We start from the raw sequence: 16,429 nt of genomic DNA on the forward strand, positions 1-16,429 counted from the left end.
ACAAAAAATTGACGGCCCTCATAATCCGGTCATGACTCTTTTCCAAACATTGCTTTCCTAAAGTACTAAAAAAGTAGCAAAATAGTAGCAAAAAAATGTTCTCTTCTTACTTATTTTATTGGCGCTTTACCATTTAAACGGTTTTTAAATTCATGACCGGATTATGACGGCCGTAAAATGTGTGTTGTTATACTACTGAGATCACCTGGCTGGATTTATTGTGTCCTGACCACGCCCGTTTCCGAGAAAAAGTGTAATTTGCTTTATCTTCGATATATTCCATATAGCTAATACTTGGTATACTGCCGACCTAATGAAGAATGTGGGTATCTTAATTTTTCTTTCGAACATAGAAAGTAGAGTAAGTTGGAGGGTAGTGGGAAAGTAAAGAGATCAAGAGAAAGATGGAGAGTGAGTGTCAAAGTAAGAAAAAGGGCAATGGTTTGAGAGAAAGTGGAAAAGGTTTAAATTAAGAGTAAGAATAATATAAGCATAAGATTAAGAGTATTAGTGATAGATAGACTTGGTTGAGAGCAAGAGCAGGAAGAGTAAGAGGAAAATTGGGAAGATTTACGGAACAACGAAAGGAATAGGAAAGTTGAATGGGTAAGGTAAACTGGAAAATGCAGAGTGGAGAGGAAATAAGAGAGAATAAAAGGGTTAGCCAGAGGAGAGGCAGGTGGATAGATAGAGAAAGTCGGAACCATGTTTGTCGGGTTTGATCATACCGCTATTTCATGTTTCTCTAAACGCGTCCAGGGTCAGGCAGAGCTGTTAAAAATAAAGTTTTGAGAAGCCACATATTTATTTTTACCCATCAATTAATTTTTATAAGCTCTGATTTTTTTAAGCACCGCTGCATAAAACCTCTGCCGCTTTATATTTTTACCCCGGCCACCATTATCTGTTCAATGAACCAACCCCTTAACGCTTCGTTTACATAGATAAATGTTGGGTCTCGTGTACCATCGATTCCTGGCTTTCGTATTATAATCCTTAAAGATACTCTTCCGTGATTTCATGACATTGTTCCAGGCCGTCAAACATTTCATATTGACGTCAAAATTCTGTTAACATATTCCCTACTTGTAAGTCCTCTGAAGATCCAGCTATTCAGTTGCGTTGACTAAAACTTTTCCATTTCCCCTCAGCGGAAAAAAATTATATAATGTCTGCTAATGCCGAATAAATCTACTACATAAAAACAGCACTTCACAGCATGCTCTCCAACCAAATTAAGGGAATGCCCGGAACAGGGAACGAAGATCGCATTCTCATTCAAACTCAATATTCTTGCTTGCACACTTTTATACTTCCTGGACATGTTTAATGCGTTGTTATATTATTGTCCTCTACAATTTTGAATATCTCAACCACAGTCTTCAGTAAGAAACTTTAAAGTTTGATTCGCTAGACTTCCAACTGAAGAAAAGTTATAAACCTCTTTTTATTATTCAATATAATCTCCTTTCACTTCGATACACTTCGTTGCACGCTCAAACAATTTGTCAAATGAGTCGGAAATGTCCTTTTTAGGAACCTTGTCTAGTTTGTCGGTCGTCGCCTTTTGAATGTGGTCAATTGAGGTTTATTTCTTTGAGTAAAATTTATTTTCAGTTCTGATTATATTGTTTTTAACTCTCTAGAATTTTATGTCTGTAAGAAATTTTTGGAAGTCTTTTTAATTTTGTATTTACTGCCTATTCTGCCTACCTGTTAATCCGGCCCTAAGTGCTACCCTTCTAATTTAAAATATTTTCGCTTTTTGCCCTGTTATACCTCTTCCTACTTTTTTTTCAACAATTGCTCTCAGCAGACTAAATTTCATAACAATTTAACGTCCCTGACTCTGATTTTTTATTCTTTTTCTGTATGTACATTCGGCAAAACTTCGAGCATTTGCTATCATAATTAACTAAGTCCCATCCCGAAATCATTTAATCGTTAAAACGCATCGAAACTGATTGCCCTAGTAGTTCATTGAATTCTCACTTGCCTACTTGTAAAACTTTATCATTTATGAAAGGCATCAAAAATCATTTACATGTTACGAACTAAATATTTTCGGTGTAAAAGGGGAGTGAATTTATTGTCGTTGGCGATGTCACTACAGCATTTAAGGCCGCGGCACAATTAAATTTTTCATATAGACGCGTTTAACACAAGCTTGTGCATTCCAGTAACATCGCTACAATCAACCAAGATGTTGCGTTTATAAATATGAAGGAACTTCAGACTTGGCAATTTAAGTTTATTTCGCCTTGCCCATTCACATACAAAATTTCGCGAAGCACTGTTATAAACATTTTCTCTATACAACAAAAATACTTGGTAACATATTTTGTGTCGTATTCATTTGTTATATTGCAGTTTTTATTTGCGAAAAATGTTAGAAATGTTACCAACGAGTGGTAAAAATAATTTCACTTGCAAAGTGTGTCAGCACCCTTAGACAAAGCAAATGCCAAATTCGTCTTCTTATGCTTTGCTTCCCTGCCAAAATCGTTGCATCATGTGGTCCACTGGAGTACTTACCATTATACTCCACTCTAATGCAACAATGGTCCAACTCATGCATTGTTTACTATATAGTTTGGCAACTTAAACAGTGGTTATGTTGCGAATAGAGTGGAAGGCAGTGGACTAGGCAGTCGAATGTCATAAAATGAAGGAATGGTGTTCGGAGTTTTTTCAAAATTAAAAAAAAAAATTGATAAAAGCTTTATTAAAAATAAAACTACTGTTTTAATAACAACAAAAATGCCTTATATATTCTATGTACATAAATTCGTAAAGATTATCTCACTTTAAAATTTGAGTTAAATAATCTAAAGTTTTGTTTTGAAACTGAGTCGAGAACTGTTCGTGTGAATGTGCGAATTTTCACCGATCAGCTGTTAGTTGCGCTACTTGGTAAAATTTACAATGAACTCATGTTTCTACACGAACATATTGTAAGCCGATCATTGCTCGTTTTTAACGATTGTAATCACTACACGATGGTTATTGGACTGTGGGTACTCCATGGATTACTTTGATGTAATAAGGAACTGGAGTATATGGTCCAGTCCTAGGACATCGCAATGTTAATTTCACCATATATTTTGTATGAATTGTGGTTAATTTTGGAGCACTCGGTTGGTCCATAGCGAGTACTCCAAACATGCATACATGGAGTACTCGCAGTTTTTGCAGGGTTGCAGCAAAAGATGCAAGTTGGCTACTTTTTCATTTCAGATGGCGCCAGTGTCGCTCAATCTATTTTCTCCATAAAAATATGTGTAATCTACTAATAATGCATAAGATTGAGTACAACGCATCTACATATATGAAAAACTGCTTATGTGACGGGTCTTTTACACGTAACTTTATTGTTTTTAGTTGATGCAGAAAAGAACATCGCATTGCATTGTTGCTGCTTTGAAAGAATCACAGATTCACATCGACATTTGATTAGATTTGAAATAATGAGGCTTTTACACTCCCAATTTCGTTTTATGATAAGAGCACTTAAGTAAATTAAAAAGTTGTATAAGCATATCAACATGAGAACTTAAAGTACATTTGTTAAATAATTAAAATAGATCATAAATATGTCGCTTTTTGGACAAATATGACAACTTTTATGAAATATGTGAATGCACAATTCGTTAAGGTCAAGGTGATTGGTGTGTTGGTTTATTATATACGAAATTAATGCTCTTACTTACATATTTAAGTATGTAACAAGAAATTGTGTAATAAAATTGTGTGAGCATACATATGTAGCTCTCAATATATATTGGAATCAAAGTTATGAGTATGAAGATCACTCGATCGCATGAAGCGGAGATAAATATTTGCCATAGTCATGGTCAAACTAAATTGTTTGTATTTAAATTGTCTTTAACATTTAATCCATCCACTAAGTCAGTTCACAAAAGTCTCATAAAGTCTTGAGCTGTTGCCATTGTTTCCAATATTAAAACTTCATTGAAACATAGCATATATGACGTATAGGATACTTAGCGCATTGCCTAACATTTAAAGTCCACTACCCAGCAAACACAATTTCTTGCGTTAGAGAAATATTGTAATTATACCCAGCTGTACTTGTACACAGGGTATTATAACTTTGATTAGAAAACGGTTGGCTGTACTGTTATAAAGGAATCGAGGTAGATATAGACTTCCATATATTAAAATCATCAGTATCGAAAGCAAATTTGATTAAGCCATGTCCTTCCGTCCGTCCGTGAGCCTGTCCGTCCGTTAACACGATAACTTAAGCAAATATTGAGATATCTGCACCAATACGGGATTATCTGGACCCAGAATAGATTGGTGTTGAAAATGAGCGAAATCGAACGATAACCACGTCCACTTATCGAAAATTTAGAAAAATAGAAAAATGAGTTTATTCAAAAACGAATGTCGCTAAGCTAATGAAATTTGGAAGGTGGATTGGTTTTATGACGAAAAATATAAATTCAAAGAAATGTTGGAATGTGGGCGTGGCACCACCCACATTTAGAAGAAGAATATTTGGAAGTTTAACAAGCCGTGAATCAAAACCTGTTAAAGATATAACATTGAATTTGGCATAGCCACAGAGACACCCTTGCTAAATTTTATAGACTGAGTGAAGATAATCAAAATCAGTTAAAGAGCACGCCCACTTTTCCTAAAGGTCTAACTTCAACAAAGTTTGCAATAACTCTATGGTATTTTTTTGTTACTCTTTCCAAAACACTTTTATTGCCATAAGTCGAACACAAATCTAAATCAAAATGTTGGTATGCTATTGGACTGCCATCATGAGAAAAACGTGCTGAAGGAATAAGTGACAGCGAAGATTTCGTTAAGGTTAGGCTTTGAATTATTTTAAGAAGCCTTTGAAATATATTCCTATCAATTATATAAGCTTATAACCCATTGAAAGTTTTTGATATAATAAAACAATGTAAATTGAATTTATTTGAAATACATCATTACATTTACTTGCCCTTCAATGGAAAATTCACAAACTAGAAATTGACGTTAGAATCTGACTAGAATTCTAACTCTTTTCTCGATACCGAGAACAAAGTCCCCTTTTTGTCGAAAAAGCCATAATTCTCGACAGTTTTGCAAATGGTATTCAACCTTCGAGAAATACATTCGAACTTGATTCGTTTTCTAATCGCTCTCTAACATAAATGTTTGTTGGGTAACTACACTAGTTGGTGTATGCAAATAACGGTTAGCTGCGTTAACCGATATTTTAGATATATCCATTATCAAGGTTCTGGGTTATTGGGGTGGCGAAGGAAGTGCGATGGCTGATGAGCTGGTACGTAGGTGCTCAGCGGAAGGAAAGGAGGAAATAATCAGCGTCGAAGAAGGCACACACCTGGAAGCAGCCAAGAGGAAAAATTCGAAATGTTCAAAAATGTAAAAAAAGCTCAACAAGCTTGTGGTAAGTTTTCTGAATATCAAGAGCTACATGGTCAGACGACAATCAAAGATAGACAGGGAGTCTACTATTGCAGGCACCCATAAAATTTAAAGCGGTATTTACCGCTCATTGAACTTAAGGAACGCATGCGAAAACGATGAGCGTTCCGAATAATAAACACAGCAGAAGTTATGGAGACGTAACTACTACAGATAGTCTTGAGAAATTTCTGTGTACATACACAGATCTTACCAGAACACATCTAAGATACTTCAGAAGAAATAGGGATTCCAAATATTCTTGATTTTATAAACATTTCGGTCTGGTTGTAAAAACAATTGGTATAGCTTTTAGGAGGTTCAAATGAGCTTTATGACATCCAAATATTTTTTCATTAGACGCTTGTACGACCTGGGTAGCGGCAATTATACCTACCTACCTATATTAGGAGCGCAAAATATGTAATTCCATTTCGAAAGAGCCAAGTAAAGAGTTCACTTTTCTTATATTTTAAGAAATTGTATTTGATGTAGCCTTCCCACGAGGAGTAAGGTCTAAGAAAACAATATACTAGTAAACCCTCCTCGCTTCGCTGCGGTAAAAAAAAAACTACAAAACAATCTAAATAAGACATTGCATACTACTATTTCCCTCAGCCGATTTCGCTTCATCTTTATCTCGTTTTTCCTTGTAGACTTATACTTGCTCTTGCTCCTACTCTGTGTCTTTTATTTGTCGTCTTCCTCTTATTGTTCTTTTCCTCATTGTCCTCCACTGTCTTTTTGCTTCCTTCCCCCGTTTTTTGTTCTACCATTATTGTTTAATGTTCCATAATTTTCCACATAAGTCCTACTTTTTGTTTTCCATTCCTGTTCCTCAAACCCTTACTTTCCATTCGTTTTTTTGGTTGTTCCTCTTCGTTCCATTATCTCTTTCACTACCTGTTCTCATCCTTGTTCATATCCGAATTCGAATTCCGGGCGCTGACCAAAGCTGATCACAATCGGCTAACTAGTTTATAGTTCTTTATATATAAGATATACATAGTGATTGGATCATATCTGTTCTAAATGTTTAATAGAATAGGAAATAGGAAATAACACCTGTACACAAGCTTCATGAACACGATACAATGGGTTGTATTAAAGATATACATATGCCATAGTGGATGAGGTCTGGTCTCAAAGCGATCAAACAGACAGACTAACAGATCGACGGATGGACATTGCTAAATCAATTCAGTCTGTCATCCTGATCGTTTCGGTGATATTGTTGGTGGGTCTATCGCTTCTCCTTTAAGGACTTAAAATTTCGAGATTGTGAAGAAACTTAATATATCATTTAATGAGAGGTTAAACCCATGCTCCAGCGGGTTAGGGGGCTTAGAATATACCCGCGGCAGGTATGCCTGTCGTAAGAGGCGACTAAAATACCAAATTGATTCAAGGGATTGTGTAGCGCAACCCTTTCAAGGGGTTGCCAGCGCAATATATAGCTTCTCCAATACAATTTACTCTGGGAAAACAAGTTCTGCAAGTGGACCTTGGTCTGGGTAAATTTTTTAATCGACGTTTTTTAATATAATTTTTGAGATCGAATTTCTCAATTTTTCCATAGTATAAGTCCATGTTTATTAAAATTTTGCATATAAGTCAACGAACTCGCGAAATGGAACAAAAAATATAAATGTGTGTGTAAAAATTTAATGCACACAATACATTATATTCAATTTTATGAGATTTTTCGATATTTGAAACCAGAAAGTATGTCGGTTGATATGTATGAAATATGCAATGTTTGTAGAGCCAACAATTAAAAGGAATATGCTGAATTGGTGAGTGGTGAAATATTACAAAAAAAAAAAATGAATAGCAAAAAGTTTAAAATAAAAACGAAATGAAAAAATTAAGACTTTAACTTTTGCTTTCAGAGCTTGAAATGGTTTCAAGTTGCATCAAAAAAGGCAAGCAAAAACCTTACGTTACTTCGGAACACTATCCACTAGTATTTATACAGGGTGCGACAGGTATTCGAACATATGTATTTAAACAAGTAAAGGCGTCTAAGTTCGGGTGTAACCGACCATTATATACTCAGCGTGAGCTTCAATTGCACATTTCATTTCAGATAAATTACTTTTCTACATAACACGTGGCACCGCCCGTTTAAAAGAAAAATGTCTCCCCATTTCCTCTTACAGCAAAACTTGATAAGTGAAATATCACTGATTCAAAACTATTTTTTGCTAAGTTATAGCTTATTATTCTAGTCTACGACCCTTTTAAACTTGTTTTATATAAAAGTGGTTGTGGTTTTTAACAGTTCCTGTCCATTTTTACTAGAAATATTTTGTGCTATAACGAAAATATGTGTACATAATTACATTACGATATGTTAATTTTTCTTCGAGTTATGGCTCCCGAAACATAGAAAATTGCTTAGTCATAAAAGGGGCGGTGCCACACCCATTTTCAAAAATTTTAGTGTTTTCCAATTTAATGTTATAATTCAATTTAGAAAGTAAAATTCTATTGACACAAAGCTCTTTTTCGCTAAGATATAGGTTATTATTTTCGTCTACGACCCTTTTAAAAATCCTTTATATAAAAGTTAGCGTGGTCTGTAATCGATCTCGTCCATTTTTCCTAGAAATATTTCCTGTTATAGGGAAAATTTGTGTACGCAATTTTAATACGTTCTTCGAGTTATGGCTCCCGAAACATAGAAAATTGCTCAGTCATAAAAGGAACGGTGCCACGCCCATTTTTTTAAATTTGAAGTTTTTCCTATTTATTGTTATAAATCTACTTGGGAAATGAAATACCATTGATATAAAGTTCTTTTTTGCAAAGATATTGTTTTTTTTTTTTCGTCCACGACCCTTTTTAAAATCTTTTATATAAAAGTGGGCGTGGTCCGTCACCGATTTCGTTAATTTTTCTTCAAATCATTCCTTATAGTAAAGGCAACCTCTCTGCCGAATTTTCTTACGATAGGTTTAACGATTTTTTATTTATGATTAAAAATATTTGTAAAATTGATTTTATCATAAGTGGGCGGTGCCACGCCCATTTTGAAAAATTTTTCAAAATTTTTATCGAGTCTCAGTATCAGTCCACATATCAAACTTCAACATTCTAGGTGTATTGTTTACTAAATTATCAGGTTTTTTGTGTTTTCCAAAATTTTATATATATAAAAAGTGGGCGTGGTTATCATCCGATTTCGCTCATTTTCAATACCAATCTATTCTGGGTCCAGAAAAGCTCGTGTACCAAATTTAGTGAAGATATCTCAATATTTACTCTAAGTTATCGTGTTAACGGACAGACGGACGGACGGACATGGCTCAATCAAATTTTTTTTCAATACTGATGATTTTGATATATGGAAGTCTATATCTATCTCGATTTCTTTATACCTGTACAACCAACCGTTATCCAATCAAAGTTAATATGCTCTGTATGCAAAGCACGCTGAGTATAAAAAAAGTGTAACATTCGCAAGGGAAAGAAATAATTGGGATTTCCGAGAAGTTTCTATAATAAATTTACATTTTTGTTTTTCATCAAGTTGCTGTAATAGTTTGCTAAACCTCTTGCAATGCTAGTGTGTTATAATTTTTGAAAGTCTTATCACAATATTTCCCACAGACTAAGATTATTTTGAAAAGGAGCGAATTAAAATATTCTAAAAAATGGCCCCAGCAAAGAAACTTGAAGAAAATGATAAATATGAGATTACCAAGCTATTTATAAAAATAATAATAAATTTGGGATCTATTGAATACTCGTTGAATCTAATTCACATATTTCAGGGCAATAACCGCACATAGACTAAATATGTCAAAAGTGTTAGGTTAGGTTGAACTGGCCGGTCCATGAGGACCTCACATAGACTGAATAAGTCAAAAGTGTTACAAGCATTTGTTTGGAGCTCAACCGTTTCTTCAAACAGCTCGCAAATCTGCTGTTACTGTCGAGGCCTAACTAAAAAGTATGTGTCCAGTTAGTATGGATATCGTAAGCCTTAAGTTTTCTCGTTAGAGGTATGAGCAACTTTGTGAGTGTAACGTCGTATGATTTGTACATGATTCTAGAAATTTCGCAGCTCCTCGCTTCTGTGTTAACGCCTTTTCTGCTTGATGGATCATGTGTAACTCCTGTCCTCTTTTAATTTCTCCCAAATGGATTGGGAAGTCTAGCGCCGATTCATCCACTATGCCCAATCTTTTGCCAACACATCGGCCTTTTCGTTACCTTCTATCTCTTTATGATATGGAGCCTAGTATTGATGTAGGGCCCGAAAAACATTTCTTGCTTTGCAGGAGAAAGTGACGAAGTAATTTGCAACCTAAGGCCAACCTATCCGAGAATGTTCTACAGGAATGTAATAATGAAATTCGGGTTACCCTTTGATTAAGCCATGACCATGTAAGATAATCCTAAACCAATGGCTATTTTGAGTGACCACACGCTATCAAATCCCTAAAACACCCTGTATATATCTAAAAAAAACTATGTATATATGTGCCAAGCTCCAATCGAAGAGAATCTGTGAATAAAATGCAGTAAGCACATAAAACCAGTGAATTGGAATAACTTCATTTGGGACAAATATTGGATCTACAACACAAGTAGCGGTAGGCGGTGGTAGAGCAAGGGATCATATCTCAACAATTATGGTTGCGAAACAAAAAACAAAAACCAAAAATCAAAAAAAAAAGGAAATGGTGTGGACAGATTTATGGGCATTTGGTGAAGTGAGAGCCGAATTGCCGCAGTAACCATAATAAAGGAATGTAAAATATGTGAAGTAAATCATATAAATATGTAGATATGTATGTTGCGATTTTATTTAAGTTCGACCAAACGTACATGCATAAATATGTATTCACTGTATATTAAGTGGTGTTTGATGCTGTTTTTTTAAGTGTCACTGTAGTACTGAAATCCTTACGTTGATTTATGATTTTGTTATGCATTATGTGCTATTGTTACTTTTAAAGTTTAACGTTCTGTTTATTTTTAATAAAAATATTTATGTATGTGTTATTTTGTTACTGAAAGACGTGTGTAGATATGTATGTAAGACAATGTTTATGAATTTGAAATTTTTGTTGTTAAAAATGATGTAACAATGCAGCTGTTTTCAGTGTTTACTGGCAATGAAATTGTTTAAAATTGACTTTAGGCGCAAAATAGTTGTGGTTGTATATGTGAAACTATGTATATCATAGTATGTTGTTGTGGGTGGGAGCGTCGCTATAAATATTTTCAGTTATTTGTGCAGGGATATGCGAGCGAAAAGTTTGCGAGTATGTATTTAAAATACCTAGCACAGTTGAACAATGCGACAGACCGGCGATTAGTTATTTCTAATTAAATTGGGTGCGATATGGTGAAAATTTTGAAAAGCTTTTCAAATTCAGGACCAAATTTTTTCAAGTGAGGACTTGTATACTAATTACTTAGTACTGCCTCTGACTTTTTCAGTTAGATAATACACTGTGCAACAGCCGGCTGGGTATTGGACCAAAATGAAATGGAAACCGGTAATATTAACATCAATATCACTATACGACAAAATCAACTTTCTTTCTGGGTATTGGACCAAACCCACTTTTTTGTAGAAATTAGTGCTTATGTAGACAAAGTATTATCTGCGTTTTTCGAAGTTAGCCTCCAAAAAATAGATATCGGCTTTCGAAGTTCAAAATTTTACATTTCGCAATTTTATTTATTTTGTTAACGCGTTCAGCAAATTAAAAAAGTAAACATGTGGTCGTAGACCGCCTTTTTCTTTTATTTGAATGGCTGAATTATTTTTTTGAAAAATTACAGTACGAGCAATTCCAGTGCAGATTATGTGCAGACATGAAAGTAGTAGCCACTATCATGGGACTATCTGACTTTTCACCTCGTATAACAGCTGTTATACTAAAGTTCTTATAAAAAGAATTCAACCCTTCCAATAAGGGAAAGGAGCGGACCATGACCACATTTTTACTTTTTTAATTTGCTCAACGCGTTAACAAAAAAAATTAAATTTCGAAATGTAAAATTTTGAGCTTCGAAAGCCTATATCTATTTTTTGGAGGCTAACTTCGAAAAACGGAGATAGTACTTTGTCTACTTAAGCCTCAATCTCTACAAAAAAGTGGGTTTGGTCCAATACCCAGAAAAAAGTTGATTTTGTCGCATAGTGATATTGATGTTAATATTACCGGTTTCAAAATTAAGTACCCGGTTCTAAAAAAGGATTAGATTTCAAAAAATTATTAGCTGTGTCTTGTTTTACATGTACATACATCAACATTAAGATAATATTTGGGAGACCCATCTAGCGCAATTATTAAAGACTCGCGGCAGTGGTTAAATAGCGCGCTACAAAACGGGTTGTGCTAAATAGCGATGATACGCATCTGTGTTGGTCATAAGCCATCATCCCGTCGCAAAGATCCTGAGCCAGATAAATAATTTTGCATGTAAATGCAACAACAACGATCTGAGCCAGATAAATCCCGATAGAGGTCTGGTTCTTAGTTTGGCAACGCTGCCTTTCTTAAACCTCCTTTTTCAAAAATAGATGTCGCTTCAAAAAAAAGTAACCGGCTCATATAAATTACCGGTACAAAAAAGTAAAAAGGTAATCGGGTGAAAAAATGTTATAGCTTTAAAAAAGCAACTTGTTCAAAACAAGTAGCCGACTCAAGGAAGGTAGCCGATAATAATAATAAAAATTTCCGGCGCAGGCATAGCCAACTACCATTTTGTTCAGGTTCTCTCATTCTGAGATTTTTGCTGAAAAGTGGTTCTCTGATAAGAATATAAAAGAACTAAGATTTGTACTCCTGGCCCGAAACTGATATCAACGACAAAGCTAAGGAGTCCTGAATTAGTGATGTTTTTTTTTTATAAAATTATTAGAAGGTTTATAAGAAAATATCTAAAAAAGCGGTTTTTATCCAAACTGCTTAGCCAAGTCTTCAAAGTAAGCAAAAATATTGCAGATCTACCACTTAAGTAATGATACACCGAGCGCCGACGCCTGCTAAGGGAAGATATCTGTGGTAATCACAGTTTCATATACACTAAGGGATCAGCTTTGGCGTTGGTTTACTTTGATATATTAAATCTGTTACATGTCTTCTTTATTCACCCTAATTATCTAGAAAAAAAATTAGAATACAATTACACCATTTTCAGCTGTACACCAGAAAGCGTAGTCTTTCAGAATTGTCAATTGTCCTTCAGAAACCGTAAAATTTATTTAAGAATAAACAATTGTACTTCATAATAAAATAATAAATTTTACTTCAGAAACGGGAAATCGTACTTCAGAAACAATACATTTTATTCAGAATAGTCTAGTTTACTTCACCATAAAATGTGTTTCAGAATGAATAGCATTTTCAGATTCTGAAGTACATTATAAAACTTTTGAAGTGGAACTGAAGCACAATAAGTGGTTTCTTAAGTACATTTTCTACGGTTTCTGAAGTTCAATTGACTAATATGAAGTACAATTAACGGTTTCTGAAAAACAGTTTATTTTTAATAGTTAATTTTTTATATTCTGAAATACATATTACGTTTTCTAAAGTACACATGACTACTCTAAAGTACATTTTACGACTTTTGAAGTGCATTTGACTATTCTGAAGTCCAATTTATCGTTTCTGAATTTCAAATGATTAATGCAAGTACATTTTACACAAGTAAAGGTGTAGAGCAGTGTCATTATTGTTATAAAATCCTATTTAAAAAAACTTTTTTGCATTCATAAACTTGTTTAACAATAAATATTAGTATATATCAACTGGTCGTAAGTAATTTCTTAGGCTCATTTTGTAGGTGATTTTTTTAAAGTATTTTTTTAAAATTACTTTTTAATTAGTTTTTGTTTAATTTTATTTAAATTAGTTTTAGTTCTTAATGTATTTGGTTGCATTTTAGTAAAAACATTTTTACAAATAAACTTTACAACGTTTATAAAAAACAAAAACAACAATTGATTGTACAACCCATACGAAAAAAGCCGAAATAAAGTTGTGAGAGTAAGAGCTTCAAATTTAGCTTTGAACAAAAACGATATATAACATTGGTATTTAAATATTTACATCAAGCATGCGATGGTCTTTTAAAGCCAACTTAATAAAAATATTTAGTCATATTTGTTTTTGCATTACATATAAAACTAACACACAACAACAAATATTAATTGAAGAGCTATCATTTTAAAAAACATACTTTGTTTATATATAAAAAATTATTTTGTTTTCAACTGTTTTGTTGAAAAAGAAAAAACAATCATTCAATATTAAAAACAGCAAACAAAACGAAAAAAAAAAATTGTTAAAATAATTAAAATCACAATAATTTCAACTATGTATGTAACTGTGTATGTCTGTATGTAAAAATGTGTTATAATATCGATTAAGAAAGAGTAATTTACACACATACACAGTAATAAAAGTGTTTATGTGTAGGTAAGTAAATAAATACATACATACATACATCTATAAATGTAATGTTATGCATATATATGCCTAAGTTTGTTTTTAATTGTTATTTATATACAATGGGATGGATGCAATCGAGTTTATATTGATTATTGTATGTGTTATTAAATGCAATGATGATATTTACAACTAAATAAATATTTGCTTTAAATTTCAGCATTAAAAACTTTTGTTTTGTTTCTCAATTATTCTTTTTATTATTAACTTATAATCATACAAAAATTTGATTTTTTACATCGATAAATAAATAATGATTGCAATCGTACACATTTTACACATTTAGGACTATATATGCATTACGTAGTACATATGTACATGTAAATTTAAATATAAATTCAATTTAAAATTAAAAATTTTTTAATTTTTGGTGGCTAAACTGCAATTGAAATACAAAAATAATATGGCACAAAAATCTTTGGTTAATAGTACATAATTTTGATTTGAAAATAAAAAAAAATTTGTTCGCTTAAATTTTTTGTTGAATTCTTTCCTTTGTTGAATTTCTTATTAAATTTTTTATATTCAACTTTTTTTAATTCGATTGATTGTTTTCAAGAAAATTTCAACATTCTGAGAAAAAATATTTCTATGGCGAAAATATTCATATTTGGATAGAATATTTTTTGAATAAATAGATTTTCCTATATTTTATTATCCTTAATGTTTCAGTTGAGTTCCTTTCTTTTTGGCGCTAAGATTTTTTAATAATTTTTTTTTTAATTTCTTTTCGATTTGAATATTTTTATATTTCATACTTTTTTTGATTTTTTTTTAACTTGATTTATTTATTTTTTTAGCTTTCAGAGCAATTTCATTTTTTCGCGAAAAAAATTTTCTATGGCGAAAATTCTTCACATTTTGAGGAAAACAAGTACAGCGAGAAAGCTCTTAAGAATATTTCATAGAACTAAAGAGCTCTTCCAGTCGTTTGCTAATTTTGTTTTTACTTTACTCGATTTACTCCCCGTTTATTTTATTTACAATTTTTTTTGTAATTACATGTTTTATATTTTTTTTTTGATTTGTAAGTTTTTTTTTGTTTACTTTTATTTTAAACATTTTTTAATTCGCTTTTTACTTCACTTTTATTATTGTTTTTCATTTATTTGCTTTTGTTTTACTATATTTCATCTTTATTGTATTTTCTTTGCTGATTTTAGCTTTATGGATTTTACTTTTTTATTTATTTTTTTTTTTGTGTTTATTCGATTTGATTATTTCGAATTTCATTATATATTATTTTGATTTTTCTTTATTCGATTTATTTTTCGTTTTTTATTAGTTAAGATTTTTTAATTAAAAATATTTGTATTTTATTAGATTTGCTTTCAGTAGTTGGTTGGATTAAACTTTTATTTATTTTATAATTTTTTTCATTTGCTTTCGATGATTTGTAGAATTTTTTTACATTCATTATTCGAACCTTGAATCATTCATTATTTTGGTTAACATTTTTATTTAATTTCCTTGTTTTTATTTGATTTTGTTTTTGTCTCTTATTTTGACTATTTTTTAAAATTTTTAGTTTAACAATTAATGAATTAAAAAATTTTTTTTTGTTAATTTGCTTTTGCTTTATTTAAAATAAGTTTTTATTTTTATTTTTAATACACTTTTTTAAACTAGATATATAATTTTTTAATTTATTATATTTTCTTTCAGTAGTTTGTTGCATTAAATTTTGTTAATTTTATAATTTTTAGTTTTTGTTTGTATCGGCTTGATTAGGTTTATTTTTATTTTTTGATTTTTTTTGAAAGCTTTTTTATTTATGCTTTTTAAGTAAAATTTTTAAAAATTTTTTTAATTTATTTTCAATATTATTTTAACATTTTTTTTTAATTTGCTTTAACTTTTGTTCGATTTGATCAGGTTTTATTTTTCATTTTTTGTTTGATTTTATTTTTTAAGGTATTTTGTTTCCATATTTTTTAAAATATTTATTTTTTTACTTATGTTTATAAAAATCTCATTATTTTATATTTCATTAGATTTCTTACCGTGATTTGTAGATTTTTTTTCAAGTTCATCATTTTCCTTATAATTTTAATTTAATCAATTTAGTTTTTATTTGATTTAATTAAATTTAGCTTTTACATTTTTTATCTTGACAATTTGTTTTAATATTTTATTTTTATAAATATTATTTTTAAAATTCTATATTTTTTATATTTTTTAAATTTGCTTCTGAAAATTTTTGGATCAATATCAATAAACATTATTCGTATTTTTTATTCGATTTTATTTCATTTTATAATTTTTTTTTTGATTTTAAGCTCTTATGTTTTGCTGAATTTAGTTTTAATTAAAATATTTATTACATCAAATCATCATCATCAAATTGACAAGGGAACACCGAAAATCATTCCAAAATAATTTTAACTCCTGCCCTGTTGGAAAAATCATCAACATAGAATTATTATTTGTTTTATTTCTTTTAATTTTTGTTTTTTTCTCTATTTTTCAGAATTGCATGCTTTATTTGCTAT

The 16,429-nt window shown here is 31.3% G+C and overlaps 1 protein-coding gene across 2 annotated transcripts in view; it reads right to left on the minus strand.

Moving 5' to 3' along the window:
* Positions 1–16,429, minus strand: part of gukh (GUK-holder) — a 364,151-nt gene that overhangs the window by 51,286 nt on the left and 296,436 nt on the right. The gene's annotated exons all lie outside the window — the stretch shown is intronic.

The sequence above is a fragment of the Eurosta solidaginis genome, chromosome 1 (genome assembly GCF_040869045.1).
Source record: "Eurosta solidaginis isolate ZX-2024a chromosome 1, ASM4086904v1, whole genome shotgun sequence".
Classification (NCBI taxonomy): Eukaryota; Metazoa; Arthropoda; class Insecta; order Diptera; family Tephritidae; genus Eurosta; species Eurosta solidaginis.